The 21,922-nt window shown below is 42.3% G+C and overlaps 1 long non-coding RNA gene across 2 annotated transcripts; it reads left to right on the top strand.

Moving 5' to 3' along the window:
• The first annotated feature begins 1,030 nt into the window (after nt 1-1,030).
• On the top strand, nt 1,031-3,151 carry LOC143544141 (uncharacterized). 2 transcript variants are annotated; one of them, XR_013137202.1, is made up of 3 exons: nt 1,031-1,590; nt 2,115-2,302; nt 2,379-3,151. It is a non-coding gene; the product is annotated as an uncharacterized LOC143544141 (long non-coding RNA). The 2 variants fall into 2 exon arrangements; XR_013137201.1 differs by having other exon boundaries at nt 2,115-2,721; nt 2,952-3,151.
• Nucleotides 3,152-21,922: the final 18,771 nt, after the last annotated feature.

Genomic DNA, 21,922 nt, shown 5'->3' with positions numbered 1-21,922 from the left:
TCACTTTTCCTTAAAACACTAACCCACATCAACCCATGTAGTTAAATTTGTCAACCCATTTTGACCCAAAAATAAGAATGTGAAATTTCAAGTAATCCATTTTGACCCATTTAATTAAAACCTATGACCCAAATCAACCCATTTGCATTTTAAAACAACCCAAATTGACCCATTTGAAATGGTTTGAGTCAAGGTTGTCACCCCTAGATATAATACAAAAATGAATGATATTTTAATTCAATCAATTGCAATAATACCTTAAACATATATAAAAAAAGTTAACGTTGAAGAAACCTGACTTAGAGTCCACATGTTAGATATAATGAAACTTTGTTTTAATTGTCATGATAATGGAGTGTGTTTGGAGCATAGCATCCGACATTTTGTATGCGAAAAGACAGATGAAAGATAATCCTCCTCATATCTTCAAAAAAGTAACCATTATTATGAAGACCTCGCAAATAATGCTGGACTCTGAGGTTTTTAATCGTACGTGGTGTAACTGTGAACACAATCCCTCCCATGCATTTTATTATTTGTTTGCAATAATGCAGATCCCATAAAATTCATCGGGTCTACATGTCATGATTTTCACGTTCTGTGATACATTTTTCACATCCAATAATAACTCAACATTTTACTTATAAAAACTCATTTAGTAATCCAACAACTCTAAATCCACCATGGAAGCTCTAAGAACTGTCTCGGCTCTTGCTCTACCTTCACATATCAAAGCACACTTGTCCAGACCAAATTTTGGGCTTTCCCTTACTCATAAAACACCCAATTTAACCCATTTTCCAAACCCTAAGTATATTATTAATTTCGTTATAATAAATAAAATTAAAAATCCAACTAAATATATAAATATCGGATCGAACAATTATAAAACAAACCCCGTAATACACGGATAAAAACTAGTATAACATATAATTTTTTACAAATAGTGCTCCAAAAAGGTGACAAATCTGAAGTCGGCATTGCCAGTAATGCTGATTCAGTCTCTCTCTCTCTCTCTATATATATATATATATAATAAGGCAAATCCCAAACTCAATCCTCACCACCCATGGAAGCTATAACAATTGTCTCGAGTACTGTTGGACTACCACCACTTACCAAATCCCACTTGTCCAAACCCTTTTTCAGTCTTTCATTTACTGATAATAATTCCAAATCTCCCTTACTCAATTTAACCCATTTTCCAAAATCCAAATTCACTAAGTTTACTGCCATTTCTCCATCTGTTTCAACCGAGCCAAGTTCCCCGCCCGAACAAGCAACAAACAGCCTTGATCAAGATGACAAGTTTGACTGGTTTTCTCACTGGTATGCACTCATGCCTGTGTGTGACTTGGACAAGAGGGCTCCCCGTGGGATTAAGGCGTTGGGTCTAGATGTTGTGGTTTGGTGGGATAAGAAGGAGAATGCACGGAAGGTGTTTGATGATCGTTGTCCGCACAGATTGGCTCCACTTTCTGAAGGAAGAATCGATCAATGGGGTCGGTTGCAATGCGTGTACCATGGCTGGTGCTTTGGTGGCTCCGGTGACTGAAATTCATTCCTCAAGCTCCCCTTTATGGTCCTTCGGTAACTTAGATCGCTTGTGATCTTCTTTCCGATAAGTTTATAATTTATGATTGTAGTCAATGTTGTAAAAGTAGGTTTACAAGGCCAAGTACTCTCCGAGTATTCGCTACGAGAGAGGAGTTTCTTTAACTCTGCCTAGTTACTAAAAAAAGTTCAAAGGTGGTCAACATTAGTCAGAATCACATCTAGTCGGTTAACTTGGGTCTATTTTCACTTAAAAATACAACATAATTCGTATTTCTATAATATTAAAGAACGAATATCATTTTTTTAATTAATGATTAACATTTTTTAGAATAATTTAGTGTTTAAAAATGTATTTCTCTTGTATATATTGATATTCACTTATTTTGTTATAAATATTAGTAAACTTATGATGTATATATTACCCAAAAATTAATTATATTTATCATGTCCGAGTACTCCGAGTACTCCCTCCAAGGGGGTCGGCCGCCTAGGGACCGCCTAGCGACTTTTGCAACATTGATTGTAGTTATATGAATTTTACTAACTGCAAATTATAGGTTCATTCGTCCCCAAAAGCGTGTGTTGCTGTTTATCCAAGCACCGTGCAAATCAGGATTGTTTGGTTTTGGCCCAACACTAATCCACAATACAAAGATATCCTCTCCAAGAAAAAACCACCATATGTTCCTGAACTTGACGATCCTTCATATTTTAACCAAATGTTCACCAGAGATATACCATATGGGTAATTCGATCAACGACTTTGTTTCTACAAAATTATATTAAAAAAAAAAATACATGGGTTTTGATAATTATTATAGGTATGAAGTTTTGGTTGAAAATCTATTGGACCATTCTCATGTTCCATATTCACACCTTGGGATAATGAGTGTCGCACCACAGCCCAGATAAGTATTATTCAGAAATTAAATATGTCTCAATTTTTTCCTGTCTAATTTATATATAATATTCGCCCGTCTAATACATGTTTCCTGCACTGTTAAGCTTGACCGAGAAGGGGGCACGTCTATTGATATAAACATACATAAAATAGATAAAAATGGTTTTAGCGCAACCGAGCAGCAAGGTCGTAAATGGATCTTAGTTTCTCCTTGTCTGGTACAAGGGAGTCTTACTATCAAGGAAAGTATAAATGACACACAGGTATACACTTAACTTCTGTATGTAACAGTCTTACATGGGTGATGTTTGGGGATTGGAGGGTCGCCTCTCGTGCCAAACCAAAAATTATGTTACATATGAACCTAACATGACGCGTGATTCAGCAGGATTGGCACGAGCATGACCTATTTAGCGATTAGGTTAATATCACACATTTGTGTCAAAATATAATGTCGAAATTGGTACTTCATTCTTTCAATTTGTTTATTCAGAGAAATGTAACACAAAAGCCACCTCGAAAGCAGCTCTATATCTTTTTTTGTACTCCTGTGAGCGCGGGTAATAGCAGATTGATAAATATTAGCCCTAGAAACTTTAGTCTTGGGATAGATCCATTTGTTTCAAGATGGATGCACCATATTGTGCAGAACCTAGTTATTGATTCTGATTTGTATCTTCTTCGAGTTCAGGTAATTAATACTATATTACTATCTGAATAAACACTAATTGACCCCGGCAGATTACGGATAATCTGGGGGTTAAATAGATGTTTCCCACGAGGGTTAGTTCCGGCAAAGATGGTTATTCTTCTGATGACCTGCAAAACAGACACTGTGAGCTCGTCACTGAGAAGGGGGGGGAGTACCTCCTTGTGACCACCCTCCGGCGTGAGAATCAGACTAGATTGCTCTTGAATATAAGTGTATATTAAGAGAAATGACTAGAGCAGATATCAGATAATATATGGAGATATAAGATAATGATACCGTTCCAAGGTGTTGGAGTATTTATAGCCGAAGGTAGGTTTCCAAGCAGGTACAGCCGGCTGAATAGTATTCCTGTTCTACCAACTGTGGGCTACGCACGTGCCATGCTGATGGTTGGTGGGTAGGCAGCGGCTGATAGTGACCAGGCCGGCTGTGTACTATTCCTTTTCCACCAACTGCAGGCTATGGACGTGCCCCGACAGGGGTTGGTGAGTAGGTAGCGGCTGATAGTGACTTTAAGTACTAGAGCGTGCTGCCCGTCGTACAGTTGTCAGTGAGCTGTCGTAGCTTTGGTCAGATCTTTTGTCCATACCTTGGCAGGTACAGTACAAAAGATCCTCCAGTATCGTACGGACTGGCTCATTTGGGCGGGAGTATTCCCGGCTTTGGGCGGGAGTGTTCCCGGCTTGCTCATTCCTTCTTCAGGTGACATTATTGAATTATTTGAGAGTTAGTGCCTTGTGCATGTAGCCTTGCTGTGCGGGTTGCCTTCCCTAATGGCTAGTATCCGTAGCTGCGGGAACAGGCGGAGTACGTCGACCATTGGGAGGCGTTTCCTGCGAGAGCAGCTTGCGTACTGCGCGTAAGGACGTCGCGTCTCTGAGCATGGTGGGTCCTGCGGATCCAGTTGGTCTTTGCGCAGACGTCCCTCTGGTGAGTCTTGCGGGTCCAACCGCGCAGACGTCCCTCTGAGGTGAGTCTTGCGGGTCCGACTGCGCAGACGTCTCTGTATGAGGTGAGTCTTGCGGGTCCAACTGGGCTCTGCTGGGACCTACCTCTTCAAGTCCCCCCAGTCCAATGTTCTTCTCATGAATTTTTAATAAGTGAGGTGAACTTTTGGACTTAAGCAAGGGGTTTTGAAAAGAGTTTAGTTTTAAGGTTTTCCATGGGGATTCTTCCCGCGGAAGTCCTAATGTCACGTGCAGAAATTCCTGACTTTTCTGCTTGATCTTTGGGTATGATGCGGGTAGGTCTGTAACCTCCTCGCAAGTCAGGAGCGATGAGTTCCACTTGTGTAGATTCTCCATGAGGTTTTGGTAGTTTTAAACATAGTGATCAATTATGTTAAACAACCAATTCCCTCTTGGAGCTTCAAACAATCTAGTTCTCAACGTTCCCGCAATGCGGGGATGTTATTTCCGTTTCCGCAAGCATGGCCCTGAAGATCCTTCTTGGTTTCAATTCCCTGCGGAGCGCTAAGTATGTGAAGGGTTTTGCCTTGACACTGTACCCGCACTCGTCTTATAGTTACTTTACTTCCAAGGTATTCCTGGCGTCAATTCCTTGCAGGTGCTAAGTATGTGAAGGGTTTTGCCTTGACACTGTACCCGCACCCGTCTTATAGTTACTTGGTTGCCGAGGTATTCTTGGCTTCAATTCCCTGCAGGTGCTAAGTATGTGAAGGGTTTTGCCTTGACACTGTACCCGCACCTGTCTTATAGTTACTTGGTTGCCAAGGTAAGGGGGTAAAGTCCCGCTTACTTTTGAATCTTTTTGAAATTCGAAGAGTTGGTGAAAGGATAAGGACAGTCCAACTGTTGAAGGGACGTCAGCGTGGTCTGACGGTTTCTTCTGACAGTTTCAGGACGTGCATGAAGTTATGGCGACGTGACAGTATATGGTCATTCCAGACGCTTTTTCAGGCGCGTGGGCGCGAGTTTTCGGGCGCGTGGCCGCGAAGTTTACGGCGCGCTTCCTGTCGACAGTTGTTGCCAGCTTGCATATTCCACATGTCATAGTTTCATTGCACCTGCGCTTTTCCGTCTCTCCCGCATTAAATTCATCGCATTCATTGCGATGAGTATATAAAGGGAGGAGAGGATGCATCTCAATTCACAGTTTCACTTCATCTTCTAAGCGATTTCCGGCGAATACTCTAACTTTTGTCGAGCATTCTCCTGAAATCGTTCTTCTTTCCATCCTCCGAAACATGTCTTCCATTCGTGATCCTGAGGCTATTGCCGAGGAGTCCGAAGTATACACCGAGAATCCGATGTCCGCGTCTGATAAGGATGATAAGAGTACTGCTGGCGAGTGCCAGTGTGCTCTTTCCGTCGACCTGTACCAGTACATCGTCAAGAAGTTCATGCTCGAGCCTTTCGAGCCTGAGTTTCCTGAGTCTCACCAGACGGTGTATGATGCCCCCAAGGGCAAGATAGGGGTGTATGCTGCATTCTTCGTCTATGGGAATCTGAGGTTCCCATTGACGAAGTTTGTGTACCGTGTTTTGGAGAAACACGGTGTACACTTGACGGAGGTGCACCCGATGGCGATCGCAAAGGTTCGCCACTTTGAATGGGTGTGCCACATTCTGGGCGTTGAGCCCCGCGTCGACCGCCTGATGACCTTCTACTCTTGGAGGTGCATCCAGGGCTGGTATACCTTGGTCAATCGGATCAAGGGTTTGAAGATCTGCGCTACCGAGCGCAGTCTTCGTTCTTGGAAGCGGGAGTTTTTCTACGTCTCCGCTCGCGTCGTCCCCATTGCGATGACGTTCAAGAACGGGAGGGCGCTCCCTAGCCTTCACGCCTCCAATTACCAAGAGGCTGAATGGTTCGCCAAGATCTCCCAGATCCAGACTCCGGTTTACCGCTTTGCGGAGTCTGAGATGGTGATGCTTGGGATGAGCCGGGTATGGAAGGATGCTGGGGCAGAGGCGCCACAGATTCCCATCTTCCTCGAATACGGTTTGAACTCTATCCCTTACGGTATGCTTCATATCTTTTTGCTGATTTAGGGTTTTTCTTCTAACTGCTTTTCTGTTTATTTTCAGAGGGGAACAATTTGCAGTCGCTTCTGCAACCGCGTGAGAGCGATGGTCCCGCTCGGCTGGGTACTCGTGCTCTCGACGAGAACGAGTTGCCCATCTTGGAGCAAACGGCGGATAGGTTCGTGGAGGTCTACCCACCGGGCCACGAGATTTTGAGCGCCACGCGGCCAGGTTAGGGTTTCTTTAACCCCCGTCCTCTCCATGCTCAAACCTCTGCTGGAATTCCTCTAATTTTGTCATCTTCTGATGAGGAATCCGCAGACGGTCCTTTCTTCGTGAGGAAGAAGAAGGCAGCTGGCGCGAAGGGCAAGGCGAAGGTTGCCTCCACCGCCGATCAGGAGAACCGGTCTGACTCGGAGACCGAGAGTGAGGAGTTGGCGGGGAACCCTGGTGGTGGTGAGACAACTGTCCCGGAGGTTGAGAAAAATGTCACCTCCGATCCGCCCAGTACGACGATGGTGACCGGCGTGAAGAGGCCGGCTCCATCGGGTTCGTCCCCGCCTGTCAGAACCTTCAAGCTCAAGAAAACTCGTAAGTGTAAATTAATCTTACCCGCAATTCTTTCCGCCATTGTTTTTAATATCTTGTCTTCTTGCAGGCGTGGATGCTACTGCATTCCAAAGTGATGCGGGGAGGAGCAGTTCTGGACCCATGACGGTAGGTTTGGTCAACCTACCCGAGGCGATGACCCAGGCGGCTACGCATGTTTGCAATATTGGTTCAATTGCTCATCCTGTTGAGGCAGCTGTTCCAACTGTAACATCATCCCCGCCTGCTGTCAGTGCGATCTTCACGGAATCCTTCACTGAGCCGGCGGTGATTGTTTCCGCGGGCTCTTCCGCAGCGGTGGCCACGGTTGTGAGTTCACCTCCAGTGAGTTCACCTCCGATGGTCTCTACCGCGGCGGCTTCAACCATGCCTCCGGCATCGGCGACTACGTCGTCCCCGACCGGTTCAGCAGGTATGTTCGGGGCTTCTAGCCAATCTCTGCCTCCTTCCCATCTGCCTGACCTCTTGGATGGTTATCCGTTAGGTTCGGGTGATGGGGTTGGCGGCTACCGGCCAGTTGTCGACCCTACAGGTGCGTAGGGTTATTTTGGCCTTTTTATATTTTTATCATCTTTTCCTAACTGCTTTTTGTTTTTGCAGTGTCGGATTCGAATGAGGTGTATGTTCCACGGTGGAACATCCGTCGGGGAACAACCCTTCGGACGGCTGTGGACTGCGTCGAGTGGGCGCGTCACGCGGCCCCAAGTGGCGCGTTGGGGGAAGCCATGTCCAGCTACCAGGAGGGTAGGCTGACAAATGAGCTTCGGATTCTCCTTGCCCGGATGCAGCAGCGCGTCGAGTTGCTTTGTCGTGAAAACGACAAGTTAAAGGCTGCGCGTATCCAAGAAGTGGCTCAGGCGCGGGCTATCCGGGAAGAGAACAGGAGACTTTCCGCAATTGCTGCGGAGAAGGAAAAGGCCTTCAAGGCCTTCGAGGTTGAAGTGCAGGCCCGGCTCGAGGCCCGTTCCAAGGCTACCCAGGCTGTTAACGAACAGCTTCGGTTGGCTCAGGAAACTGCGCGGAACGCGACCGAGAGGGCCACCAAGGCTGAAGCCGTTGCTGAACCTCTGCGCGCCGAAAATGAGGAGCTTAAAGCCAAACTAGAGAGGCTTCAGCAGGCTCATGATGCTTTGGCTATGGAAGACGCCAAGAAGCTTCAAGAGATCTTGGATCAGAGGGGTATGCTTGACCATACTGAGCGTAAGCTGAAGGGCGTTGAAGAGGCTGCTGCTAAGGAAGTGTTGCTTGCCAACCTTATCAAGAACGAAGCCGAACGCGCCCGTGACCTAGCTCAGGCTGCCCTCCAAGAAGCTCTGATTACCAAGGAATGGCTTCTACGAGAAGCGTTGTCGCAGGTATGCGTAGCTTCATAATATCTTTACGCTTTTCTTTGTGCTTAGAAAAGGTTTTGATACTTGAATTTTTTCTTCTTGTAGGTTGTGCATCGAGTCTTCACGAATACATCTTATGACGATGCCATGAGCGCAGCCCTCAACGCTTCTCATGAGGATGGGGAAAAGGCTGGCTTCTTGCTTGGTCTAGGGTTTGTTGAGAAGGGCATCCCGCCTTCCAACTTCCCTCTATATGATGTGGATACTGAAGCTGCTTATGACCAAGCAGTGAACCAGTATGCTGCCTTCCCGCATCCGGTGGTGGAGAAGGTGAACGAGATTGCTGCTGCTGATGATGGGCTAACCATTCTCAAGACTTTCCTTGAACCGCCACAGCCAACTAGTGGTGCGGGTACAAGTGGGTTTGGAGGGAGTGGTCCTGAAGTTTGAACCTTGAGATCCCTTCCCACCGTTAGGATAGATTTATATTTCTGTAGGCGGGTAGGTACCCGGCCATTCTTGTAATGCTTGATTTTTTTATGAAATATAAATGTTTGTGCGGGTAGGACCGCCAATTTCACTGGATGACTTGCTTTATAAACGTTATATGACTTGCTCATGCATATTATAGCTTAATTTGGCACTTGTTTTGCCGCATAAACAATATATGATTCGCTCGTGCATACTTTAGTTTAACTTAGCAATTTTCCAAGTGTTTTGAATAGGTTAATCGTTCGACGCGCGGTTGTCAATAGGTTAACGTTCAGTTTCCTCTATCATGATTGTGCGGGTAGGACCGTCACTTTCATTTAGTGGGATGACCAAACTTTACCTATGCGTGAAGGTTTGCCGCTTTTTGTGTCTATGCGAGTTTTGCCGCCGTCCACACGCAACGACGTCTCCACTTATTTATGCGGTGAATACCGGCATATCAGTGTTTTGAATAAGTTAACCGTTCGACGCGCGGTTGTCAAACAGGTTAACGTTCAGTTTCCTCTATCATGATTGTGAGGGTAGGACCGTCACTTTCATTTAGTGGGATGACCAAACTTTTCCTATAACTGACATGCGTGAAGGTTTGCCGTTTTTTGTGTCTATGCGGGTTTTGCTGCCGTCCACACGCAACGACGTCTCCACTTATTTATGCGGTGAATACCGGCATATCAGTGTTTTGAATAAGTTAACCGTTTGACGCGCGGTTGTCAATAGGTTAACGTTCAGTTTCCTCTATCATGATTGTGCAGGTAGGACCGTCACTTTCATTTAGTGGGATGACCAAACTTTACCTATAACTGACCTGCGTGAAGGTTGTCATCTCTTACAAATTTTTGCCGTTTTTTGTGTTTATGCGGGTTTTGCCGCCATCCACACGCAACGACTTCCTTTCACACTTAGTTATGCGGTGAATACCGGCATATCAGTGTGGAAAGTTCATAAGTATAAATGTAAGACCATCAGCGTCAATGTGAAGGAGAATCATTTCCATTAGAAGTGGCTTTGGGCTTTTTCTTTACAAGTTTGGAATTGATCTACATGCAACCTGTGTAATTGAACTCCCATGTTCTTGGGATGGGGGTGTCATCGAGCCTTTCGAGCAGATAATCACCTGGTTCGGAATCTCGTTGTTTACGCAGTATGTAGTCTCTAACATTGAAGCTGCAGTTTCATTTGTGTTTTCCCCAACTGGGGTTCTACACGCATTAGCCTGCTCAGCGTTCATTACGCCACGAGGTGCGTGAGTGTCCCATCTCTGACAAATGCTTCAACGATGTCCTTCAAGTCTAAGCATTCCTCGGTGGTGTGGCCTCTTGTCCTGTGGAAGTCACAGAATTTGCTTTGATCAGCGTTTAGACGCTGTCGGATAATTGGAGCCTCTGGCCATGGGAGCCTCTCAGTGGCGAATATCTCGGTGACGCTTTTGGTGAGTGGCGTCCATCTGGAGTTCCGGTTCGACGACTGCATGTTGTCCTTTCCGCCTAACCGAGGGTGCGAGCCGGATGAGGTGTCAAAGTTTACCCTTGACTGCCAAATACCTAGCTTCCTCTTTTTGTTTAATCGGGCGGTAAGGACGTTGTTTTCTCTTGTTTTCTGGGTGTAGAGGTTTGTGCTTTGGGGAAGATCTCTACCCAGTTGCTTTTCTGTTTCCGCGAAGCGTTTAGCTGCTGTCATGATGGCATCCCATGTGGATGGCATGCCGTCTTTACCCGTTAAGGTGCGGATGAGCTCTGGATCTTTCGCGCCCTGGATGAAAGCAGTGCGAACAAGATCTTCGCTAATAGCGCCCAGACTCAGCTTCTTTGAGTTGAAGCGAGTGATGAAGTCTAGCAAAGATTCATCTTCCTCTCGGATGCAGTTGAGGATCGTCCATTGCTCTTCAGTGTACTTTCTTTGTTGACTGAAGTGTTGGCTGAATTTCTGTTGGAAGTCTGCCCAATCGTAGATGTGGTGGACCAGTAGACGGTCAAACCATGCTCTAGCCGCTCCAACCAGCGTCATCTGGAACATATAACACCACGTGGGTTCCGTCCAGTTGCTGACGGTTGCCCCCGCTATGAATCTATTCAAATGATCGTCTGGGTCAGATATACCATCATAAGTGCCAATGTTGGACATCTGTTTGGCACTTCTCGGGGCGATTGCTTCCGCAATGTCCCTTGCAAACTTGGATGTTCCCGCATTTGCAGCAGTTGGTCTAAAGGTTTTGGAGAAGTCGCGTGGGTTTCCCCCCGCGTTCCTTGGTTTGAAAGTGTCCGAAATTCCTTCTCGGTTGGAAGTCCGTTTCCTTACGCTTCCCTTTTGCCCTATGGCGAGGGTTTGCGTCGGTGTTGGATTCCTCCCGTTCATCGTCCGAGTACTCGCACTCACTGCTCATGTTGAGGTGTTGAGTGCTTCCGAATTCGTCAGCCTGTTGGAGTGAACGCAAACGTTCATCCAACTCTGCTTGGAATTCCTTCTGACGTGCTTCGGCCCACGCTTTAACTTGATCGAGTGTTTGGCGGGGGAGCCTCGTCTGTCGTCTCTCCAACTGGGCATTGGTGAATCCCAGTGAAGGATTGTTTACTGCACTTGCCCCGGCTCGGGTAACCGGGGTAGTGTTCGTAAAATTTACTGCACTTGCCCCGGCTTGGGTAACCGGGGTAGTGTTCGTAAATATTGCGTATTCGCCGGTGTTCCCCCCAGTAGCTGGGGTTGTGGTTACCGGGGTTTCTTGGTCACTCGTTGGCCTTGGCAACGGAGTAACCTTAACCATCTTTCCAGAAGTTTGAAAAAACTGAAAAAGAATTAGTTCTAGCCTTTATGCACGGATGGCGCCAATGAAGAAACACTAATTGACCCCGGCAGATTACAAATAATCTGGGGGTTAAATAGATGTTTCCCACGAGGGTTAGTTCCGGCAAAGATGGTTATTCTTCTGATGACATGCAAAACAGACAACGTGAGCTCGTTACTGAGAAGGGGGGGGGGGGTACCTCCTTGTGACCACCCTCCGGCGTGAGAATCAGACTAGATTGCTCTTGAATATAAGTGTATATTAAGAGAAATGACTAGAGCAGATATCAGATAATATATGGAGATATAAGATAATGATACCGTTCCAAGGTGTTGGAGTATTTATAGCCGAAGGTAGGTTTCCAAGCAGGTACAGCCGGCTGAATAGTATTCCTGTTCTACCAACTGTGGGCTACGCATGTGCCATGCTGATGGTTGGTGGGTAGGCAGCGGCTGATAGTGACCAGGCCGGCTGTGTACTATTCCTTTTCCACCAACTGCAGGCTATGGACGTGCCCCGACAGCGGCTGATCGTGACTTTAAGTACTAGAGCGTGCTGCCCGTCGTACAGTTGTCAGTGAGCTGTCGTAGCTTTGGTCAGATCTTTTGTCCATACCTAGGCAGGTACAGTACAAAAGATCCTCCAGTATCGTACGGACTGGCTCATTTGGGCGGGAGTATTACCGGCTTTGGGTGGGAGTGTTCCCGGCTTGCTCATTCCTTCTTCAGGTGACATTACTGAATTATTTGAGAGTTAGTGCCTTGTGCGTGTAGCCTTGCTGTGCGGGTTGCCTTCCCTGTTGGCTAGTATCCGTAGCTGCGGGAACAGGCGGAGTACGTCGACCCTTGGGAGGAGTTTCCTGCCAGAGCAGCTTGCGTACTGCGCGTAAGGACGTCGCGTCTCTGAGCATGGTGGGTCCTGCGGATCCAGTTGGTCTTTGCGCAGACGTCCCTCTAGGTGAGTCTTGCGGGTCCAACCGCGCAGACGTCCCTCTGAGGTGAGTCTTGCGTGTCCGACTGCGCAGACGTCTCTGTTTGAGGTGAGTCTTGCGGGTCCAACTGGGCTCTGCTGGGACCTACCTCTTCACTATCTCAACCCTTATTGTGATTCGAATTGTCTTATTCAAATTTTAAAACATTGTCCAACTTTTAGGAGGAGAAATTGATGGAGGCCGGTCCTTCAAATAGGCACAAGACCTGTTTTGTGCCAGCCAAACCAATGAATCTCTTCCACCACTGCCTCCTAGAGAAACACTCATGGACAGGTTGTTTAAATAAATACGAACAACATTAAGGTGTATTTGCGTATTAATAATTTGTTTGTTTAGGTACCGGAGTCATGTGGTGAACTGCAGCACATGCAGCGGTGCGTATAAAAGTCTTAATGCACTCCAGAAATCTCTTCAGGTGTTTTCGGTTGCTTCAGTGGCTATTATAGCTGTAACCAAACAAGGGATGATATCTGTTGCGGCAAGATATGCGCTCGCAGTTGCGGCAATTGTGTGTTTTGTTGGATCAAAAATGGTTGTCAAGTTTCATTTACAAAAACTTTCATTTTCATGACTATAATCACGCCTTTAAATAAGTTTTATCATGCATTACTGTCTCCAATGAAGTTTGTGTGACTTTAAGTTATCTCCGATTTTATGTTGTTTTGTATTTAGTTTATGTACGTACGCCTTTCTTTGAATTCAAATCAATAAAATGATGAGTTCTTGCGGTGTCTTTATTGCCCATTTGAAGATCACAACACTTAGGCATGTAAACGAACATGAACACTAGGTAACACTTAATCAAACATATATTTGTGTTCATGTTCGTTTAATTAGTTGCAAAAATCGTTTATGTGTGTGTGTGTGTTCGTTTAAGTTACACACACACACACACACACACACATATATATATATATAGGGAGAAGATCATAAGAGAACTTCTTTTTATGGAGAGAACTAGAGAACTAATAATGAAATATTTTTAAATTAATTAAAAAAAATATTTAAAAATTTTTTTTTTTCATCCTTCTTATATGTTGTTATTCTTCACCACAAAAAAATATAAAAATGAAATAAAAATAAAAAAATTAACGAGTAATGCATATATGCAATACACCGACTTTTTTTATAATGCATACGTGCAATAGTGTGCATTTTGATATTTGAAATAATGTTGAATAACATATATATAGTTGTTTGTATTGTATATTTGCAATAGTGTTATATTATATACAAAAATTAAAAAAAATCGATATAGTGCATATGTGCATTAGTGTTGTACTACATATATGCGATAATGTGTTTTGCATACAATTATTAGTGTCGTATTTGCATATATTTAATAGTGTGTATTGGATAATACAATTGTGTTGTATTATATGCAATAAAACACTATTGTATATATGCAATAGGCATTAGTGCACATATGCACTACAGTACTACACCGACAAGTTTTTTTTTTAGGAACAATATCATCTTATTAGAAAGAGGAAAGAAAAAGAAATCACAATATATATATATATATATATATATATATATATATATATATATATATATATATATATATATATATATATATATATATATATATATATATATATATGGGTGAGATCTAGAGAGAACTTCTTTTAAAGAGAGAACTAGTAAAGAATTATTTTTAACTATTTTAAAAAAAATATTTTGTGATTTCTTTTTCTTTCCTCCTTCTAATAAGATGATATTGTTCCTAAAAAAAAAAAAACTTGTAAGTGTAGTACTGTAGTGCATATGTGCACTAATGCCTATTGCATATATACAATAGTGTTTTATTGTATATAATACAACACAATTGTATTATCCAATACACACTATTGAATATATGCAAATACGACACTAATAATTGTATGCAAAACACATTATCGCATATATGTAATACAACACTAATGCACATATGCACTATATCGATTTTTTTTAATTTTTGTATATAATATAACACTATTGCAAATATACAATACAAACAACTATATATATGATATTCAACACTTTTTAAAATATCAAAATGCGCACTATTGCACATATGCATTATAAAAAAAGTTGGTGTATTGCATATATGCATTACTTGTTAATTTTTTTTTTTTTTTTATTTTTATATTTTTTTGTGGTGAAGAATACCAACATATAAGATGGATGAAAGAAAACAAAATTTAAAATTATTTTTTTAATTAAATTAAAAATATTTCATTACTAGTTTTCTAGTTCTCTCCATAAAATGGAGTTCTCTTATGATCCTCTCCCTATATACATATATATATATATATATATATATGTAAATGAACACAAATAACCTTTGAATAGATGACTCATCATATTCAATATTAATACATAAATGAGCATAAACAAACATAAATGAACATAACTGAACGAGCGAAACATATGTTCATGTAAGGGCGTTTAATTAAACGAACACAATTTTTTTGTTCATGTTCGTTGATTTATTAAATAAATGAACATAAACGAACTTCCCAACGAACGGTTCATTAACAATTTACCTAACGTTCCGTTCTTTTACAGGCTTAACAACATTTAACCTCAGAGAACTACAAAAAGATAAGAAGCCAGAAAACCATGTCCTTTACATGAAATATAAATAAATAAATAAATCATTTTTACATGTAAAAAACTCAATTGTTTTTACATAATTTATACTATTTTGACCGATGGATATATCTTATGATGTGAGAACAAGTGACCTAATGTGGCTTTCAAATGCCTTTGATATATATTGACAAATTAAACTCGAATATATTATTTTCAGATAAATTTAATTATTACCTTATATGGTGCTACAAATTACGTTTGAAAATAAATTGTTTTGGATAAAAATCAGCTAAGGATAATGTATTCAAATCCGTAAAATTGAGGTATAGTGCTATGCTAGTTACAATGATTATATGAACGAAAATGAAATGAACACCGTGATTTGTTGCGAGGAAAAACACTTTATCTTGTTCAGATCAAAAGAAAAAAACCCCGGGTGATGACAACTCGTCGATCACCAATTTATTAATAACAAAAAAGGGTTACAACGGTTTGGAGATTATGATCGATGTTACAAAGTAAGCTAGTAAGTAGAGAGAGTAGTTGATTCTGCTCTAGTGTGTGTGAGAGTACAAGTAATTTCTAATCGATCATATCTCGATGTTTATAAAGAAAATACATGAAACAAAATGTCCTAACTATCCATCACTATTCCACTACTCCTCCAACGTTCATTGACCACGTGCTGGGAGCTTCCAGTAGCGAAATTTAAGGTAGACCAAGGCACAAAGCCGTTACTTCTGTTGAACAATAACCTACATACGTGAAACAATTGTTAATAATACTAACTTCTGAGGATCCTTGATCTTTGACATGGTTTTGGAGCTCTTCAGGAGGATAACTGATCCAAACATATCTTCAAGGAATATATATCCTCAGCGGAGAAAATATCAGTCCTAACAATTGCCCCCAAAACGGCGGGTGATAGTGGAACACAGCTGTCATTTTGAAATTCAAATATTCTGCGAAAACTGGGTGATTAGACGGTTGCCAGAGATATTTACCACTTGGCCCTTGATATAATCATAACCGCCTATAAATGCCGCCCTATATCCCTTTTATAATCACATATCCAAGCGACACGACAGGTATTCTTTCTTTCTTCTCTTATTTTCCTTGATAATAATGTCTATCACTTCATCTTCTTTACCTCCTTCGAAACCTTCCGAGCAATCTTCCGATGACTCTAAGTTGTCGGAGATGGAGCCAAAATGCCTCATAGCCAATCCTTCTATCGATATTTGCAAACTCACGGATCCAGAAGTTGATGATTTCCGTTCGTTGTTTCCACCGAAAACCCTATTCCGACCGTACGAATCCAGTATCCGTTGTGATATATACTCAAAAACCTGGGTGTGTTTTCCGGCTTGCCCATTCCTTATTGGCTACAGTTATCCGTTTCCCCCTTTCATTTAAAGTTTCTTTGATTCCACCAGCATATCCTACATACAGGCTATGCCTATGGTTTGGAGGGTTCTCAGCACCATAGAAAGAATTATTGAAGATGAGAAAATCGACTTCGGCCTTCAAGAACTGTCCTATATTTACACCCTTACTACCCACGGTCCTGCTCGATTCATCTTGAAATCCAAGCCTCGACAACCCCATCCGATTTTGAAAGTCACTTTAAACGATTCCTTCTGGAGGAATCAGTTTTTCTTCGTAAAACGTGACTCCATACCCAAAGGGAATGACCTTCCTTCAAAATGGGTTAGAAAGGGTAGGATCCTGGATCCTTAAAAATGATAGGATCCTTGATGTTTAATTTTGACATGAGTCTTCTTTTTGTATGTAGTTGAGAACTTTGCTTCCTTGGCGAAATTACCTGGAACAGAGGAAAGAACAAAATGGTTCCTTGCACTGGATACCGAAGTTAGAACATTTCAAGCACGATTCATCGAAGCTTTTTGCGAGATCTCCTCGGATTCAAATATGTCAAATAAGTTTATTGAAAATAATTTCTAAGTAAATAATACTGGATATAATACTTATCTATCAACCGGATTTGTGTAGGTGCCAAGAAGTCTCAAAAGTCCGCTAGCAAGTTCTCTCTGGAAGACATTGACAGCATGCTCACTCCTCAAGACATCAAGAAAGAAATCCTGAAGACAGCCACTAGTTCCGAGCCCAAGACTGCAACAAATAGAGCTAAGTCCACGGCTTCTAAAAGAAAGAGGTCCTCCGATCCCGAAACCCATTATGACATAGTCCTCTCTGTAAGTATCCTGTATCCTGATATTTTGAATTTAAGGATTCCATATCCTCCTAATCCTGATTACATGGTTGATTACAGGCTATGAATGCCTTCAAAGAACATTATGAAAAGATTGTAGGCCAGATGAGTGACAAGCTATATGCGTTAGGGAATACGATGGTCAACAAGGATAAAGCTTTAGCCCAGCTCAAGAGGCAGCTCGAGGATCAGATATCCATAGTAGAAACCCAACGCCAAGAGGAAGCGAAGCAGGCAACGGATGAGGCTAAGATATGGGTAGCCAGGTCAGTGTTTCAAGAGAGGATTAAGATGGAGACGGAGGCCGGTGATCCTGCTTTTGATAAGGAAACCTGGAACGTGCAGAAATGGAAGGCTACCTTGGCGGCTCTTGGCAGTGATGAGGATACTGAGATGGCTGAGGAGGATGTTGCTGGAACGAGCGGGGTTAAAGATGTGATTGAAGGTGGTGAAGGAGCAGGTGCTGCAGAGGGTGAAGACGCAGCTTAAGTGGGCGTTGAAGGATATAAAAGACAAGGCCCGAGCCCACTTTTTTTATGTTGATGTTTTTAAGGATAATCTGGTTTGTAATAAACAATAGTAAGTAGGGTTTAAGGATCACTGATCCTCAAGACAATTTTCAGGGGTACCGAAGGTGGATGGATCCTCTATTTGTGGGGATGAAGCTTTTGGTGCCTCTGACTTTTATTTTCCTGCACTTAAGAACAATTAGTAACACCTGTTTAACCCGGGTGGATGGTCCATCTTTTGTATGGTGATATTCGGGTTAAAGATTTTGATAAGTCCATGTGACTTATGCCTAATAATATAATGCTTCTAACTATCTGCTTGTCACTTATCATTTTGAAAGTTTGTTAGATATAGCTTTAGCTTTATTTTGAGAAATAATCTTGACTAAAAAAAATAAAAAATCTAAGATAGAATATCCTTATAAAAAGTATTTAGAATAAAATATTCTTAAAGAACAAACTGTAGGATAAAGTATCCTTAAAAATTGATAAAAGATTTTTATAATAGAATATCCTCAAAGGGATAACCCTAAAACGATTAAAATTATTCCAGCTAAGAAAATATAAATTTATTAATAGAAACCATACCGTAAGGTCTAGGTAGACCTAAGTTACCATAAATATAGAACCTTCGATGATCCTTGAAGAAGTAATCTAAGGATTATGAATCCATAGGACTTTGTCTTCATGATGAATTTAGAAGATCTGTTGCAAACAACTTATTATATTAACTGGGATCAAATCCATTGAGCCGTGGACAAGCCCAAATAATAAACTGGGGACAAGCCCAAATACGGATGTTAACTGGGGACTCGCCCAAACCGGGATTTAGCCCAAACGTAAGATAATGTGAAAACGTTATAAACCGGTGGTATGGTACGTTTACCATAAATCGTAGGATCCTCCATATAGCCGAAGACACGAAATTTTCAGCCACTAAGCGTGTACTGGTCCCGCTGCCTCGGACCACACGTTGGATAGCGTGCGCTACAGGCGAGAGTGTAGAAACTCTAATTTATAAGAAAGGTGAAAACCTTTAAACCTTAGGGGATATGACCATCGGGGGTCATATCCAATCGTGGGCTAGGCCAAGGGAAATAGTAAAGTACCTTGAATGTAAAAGAGAGGTGGCCAACCTCTAGATCATCAAATATATTATTATAACCCTGCATCGATACTTAAAACTGGGAAGAGACAAATCGTTAAGTGTTTGAACCTGAGAGCTAATACCTTAAATCAATAAACAGATCTTAGATCTGTTGAACAAAATTAACCCTAAATACGGATCTAGTTCATTATACATCTGATTGTATGTTATCTGTGTTAGGGCATGAATTTTATGCTGAGGATCCTTAATCCTTATCTATCTTATGGATAGATTATCCTTGAGATATGTATCAGGGTATAAAGGATCATCGATCCTCGGTATTATTTGTTTACTAATGATTGCGTTTAGTATGGTGATGTGTTAGACAGCTATGACAAATTTAGGACATGCTGACATCAACAATCCTCATGAAACATTCTCTAGCTGGAGTATGGATCCAGGATCCTTATTCAATGTAGCTGTTACTGGACGAATTTATGTGAAGATTGATGTTTAATTATCAACAACGGCTCTTAGACTTGTTCTTCCGCTTATCTCGCTACTGGACTTATAAGGCACGTGGTCAAAGTCATGGGAGTGGCTAGTGGAAGACTTGCGTATTATTAGGAGATATAGTTATTTGTATTTCTTATATAATCGGGTTATGATCGATTAGGAAGACATATGTACTATCACACACACTACAGCAGAAGCTATTAACTCTCTCTACTCACTAGTTTACTTTGTAATCTCGATCATAAACTCCACAACCATTGTAACACCTTTTACCATCAATAAATTTAACGGTGATAGTTTTCACCGTCTGGGGGTTTTTTGTGCCGGAGATTACTATAATCGCGTACTATCCGACCAAAGGTTACCTCGTTAATCCTTGACCGAAGCAAGTCGACCAAAGATTACCTTGTTAAGTTTTGACCGAAGGAGGATTATCGTAATCAAGGGTTTTTTCCCTCGTGATCAAATCCTTGTGTTCATCCAGATTTCGATTATACGTTCACTGTTATCGTGTTAGCACTATACCTCACTTGACAGATTTGGATATATTATCCTTAGCCGATTTTTGTCCGAAACAATTTGGCGCCCACCGTGGGGCCATTGGTGCTATAATCCATATTACTCCTATCAATTTTCGATTTTTTCATACCCATATCACTATCAATGGTCTCTCAATCAACCTCTGCTTCATCAACTATGCCATCTTCGGTTCCTCTCTCATCAAGGACTTTGCCACCGATGCCTCCGCCAATCACAGTAGCACAACGGACTACTGCTGCTGGAAGCAAGACGCAACTACCAGTCTTCCAAAGTTCTAAAACCGCTGCAGCTACGCCGGTGGTTAATACTAACAATGATGTTTCATCTATGTTTTCGCAGGTAAAAGCATATATGGAGCAACAGAACAAGACCAACCAACGGATCCTTCGTGAGATAGAAGATCTAAAGAAGACTAAGAGGCCAGCGGAGGATCACACTCCTCTTATGCCCAGGATGCTAGATTTCACCAGTCCAGGGTCCATAGCTCAGTTCTCGCAAGGAGCATCTATCCTTCAACAGGGGTCCATGGGTCAACAGGCTCAAGGATCCTCACTGTTCCAATCAGGATCACCTATACTTCAACAAGGGTCCATGGGTTATCAGGCTCAAAGATCCTCGTTATTCCAGCAGGGACTGTCCATCATTCTACCAGGATCCTCTGGGTTATATATCCAAGGATCCTATAATTCCCAACCTCAAGGAACCTTCTTTCAGAATCAAGGATCCTCAGGAATCCATCATCAACGATCCTCTGAAGTCCATGAAGGAGATATTTTTCCCATGCAGACTATCACGTCGGGTGGTCCTACTCCTATTGCCGACTCTTCTTATCCCAGATACTCATCCGAGATGTCAACTTTCGCTCAGCAAAGAGGTAATTTGTATGATCCTTTATCCTTGGACGCTAACCGTGGTTCCACGCAGGATGCAGGTATTAACCAAGCAATGGCCAAGGAGTTATAGAAGCTCAAGGATATGACATCCAGTGTTCCCGGGGTCGTACGACCAATCCCCGAGATACCTGAGGGAAGCCACAAATTATCCAGATTTGCTCCACCTATCTGTGATGCTGAAATCTCAAGCTGTTCCAAACACCCAATATGAAGACTTATGATGGGACCACTGATCCTGAAGTACATGTGGCGCAATATAGAGAAAGGATGGAGATCAATCCCATTCCAGAGAGGCTCAAAGAAGCTTTCCTGTGCAAAGGCTTTGGATCCACACTGACTGGATCCGCATTAAAATGGCTGCTAAGTCTTCCTCCCTTTTCAATTACTTCTTTTTCTTGTTTAGTTAACTTGTTCAATAGCCAATTTTCCTGTAGTAGGAAATTTGAAAAGTTAACTAGTGACTTATACCGAGTTATCCAACCAAGTGATGAATCCCTTAGGGATTATGTTACTAAGTTTGGAAGGGAAGCCTTGGAAATCCCTAACCTTGATATGGCCACAGCTGTTGAGGGCTCCCCCTTTTATGATGATCTTGCGATGACTCCTTGCAGGTCCTTAGATGAAGTAAGAAACAGGGCGCTCAGATTTATACGGCTGGAAGATGACAAGAGGATCCAGGATCGTCTGGGGAATCAAATGAAACAAGAATCCTCTGATAAGAAGCAAGGATTCTCGTTCAAGAATAACAATACAAAACCGTATAACAAGTTCAACAACCAGAACGTACGAGCAGTCGAAGAGGGAGATGATGATGAAGACTACCCATGCATCTCCGACTATTGTTTCTCCGTGGATACTCATGGCTTAATCTGTTCCACGAAGGATCTGGGAGAAAAGGCAAGGTGGCCCCGGAAGAATGAGAATACGACCACCTTCAAAGACAAGTCTAAGTGGTGTGCCTTTCACGAAGATTTTGGCCACATGACAAATGAGTGCATTGGCTTGAGGAGAGAAATTGGGTACCTCCTGAGCAATGGTCACTTCAAAGAACTCTTGGGAAGGAAGAAACCCAAGATCCAGGATCCTGAAGACCTTCCACAAAAAGAAACACCACCACCACTAGATGCTCATGTGATCAATTTTGTCTCTAAAGACTACGAAATATTTTGAGATTCTTGTACAATAGCAGAGAATTCCACAGAAGAATTC

Source organism: Bidens hawaiensis, unplaced genomic scaffold (assembly GCF_021521415.1).
Source record: "Bidens hawaiensis isolate Kalapana, Puna unplaced genomic scaffold, B.hawaiensis_p1.1 tig00000888_1, whole genome shotgun sequence".
NCBI classification, from domain to species: Eukaryota; Viridiplantae; Streptophyta; class Magnoliopsida; order Asterales; family Asteraceae; genus Bidens; species Bidens hawaiensis.
Note: the sequence above shows the minus strand (reverse complement) of the source record. Positions and strands in the feature narration are given on the sequence as shown.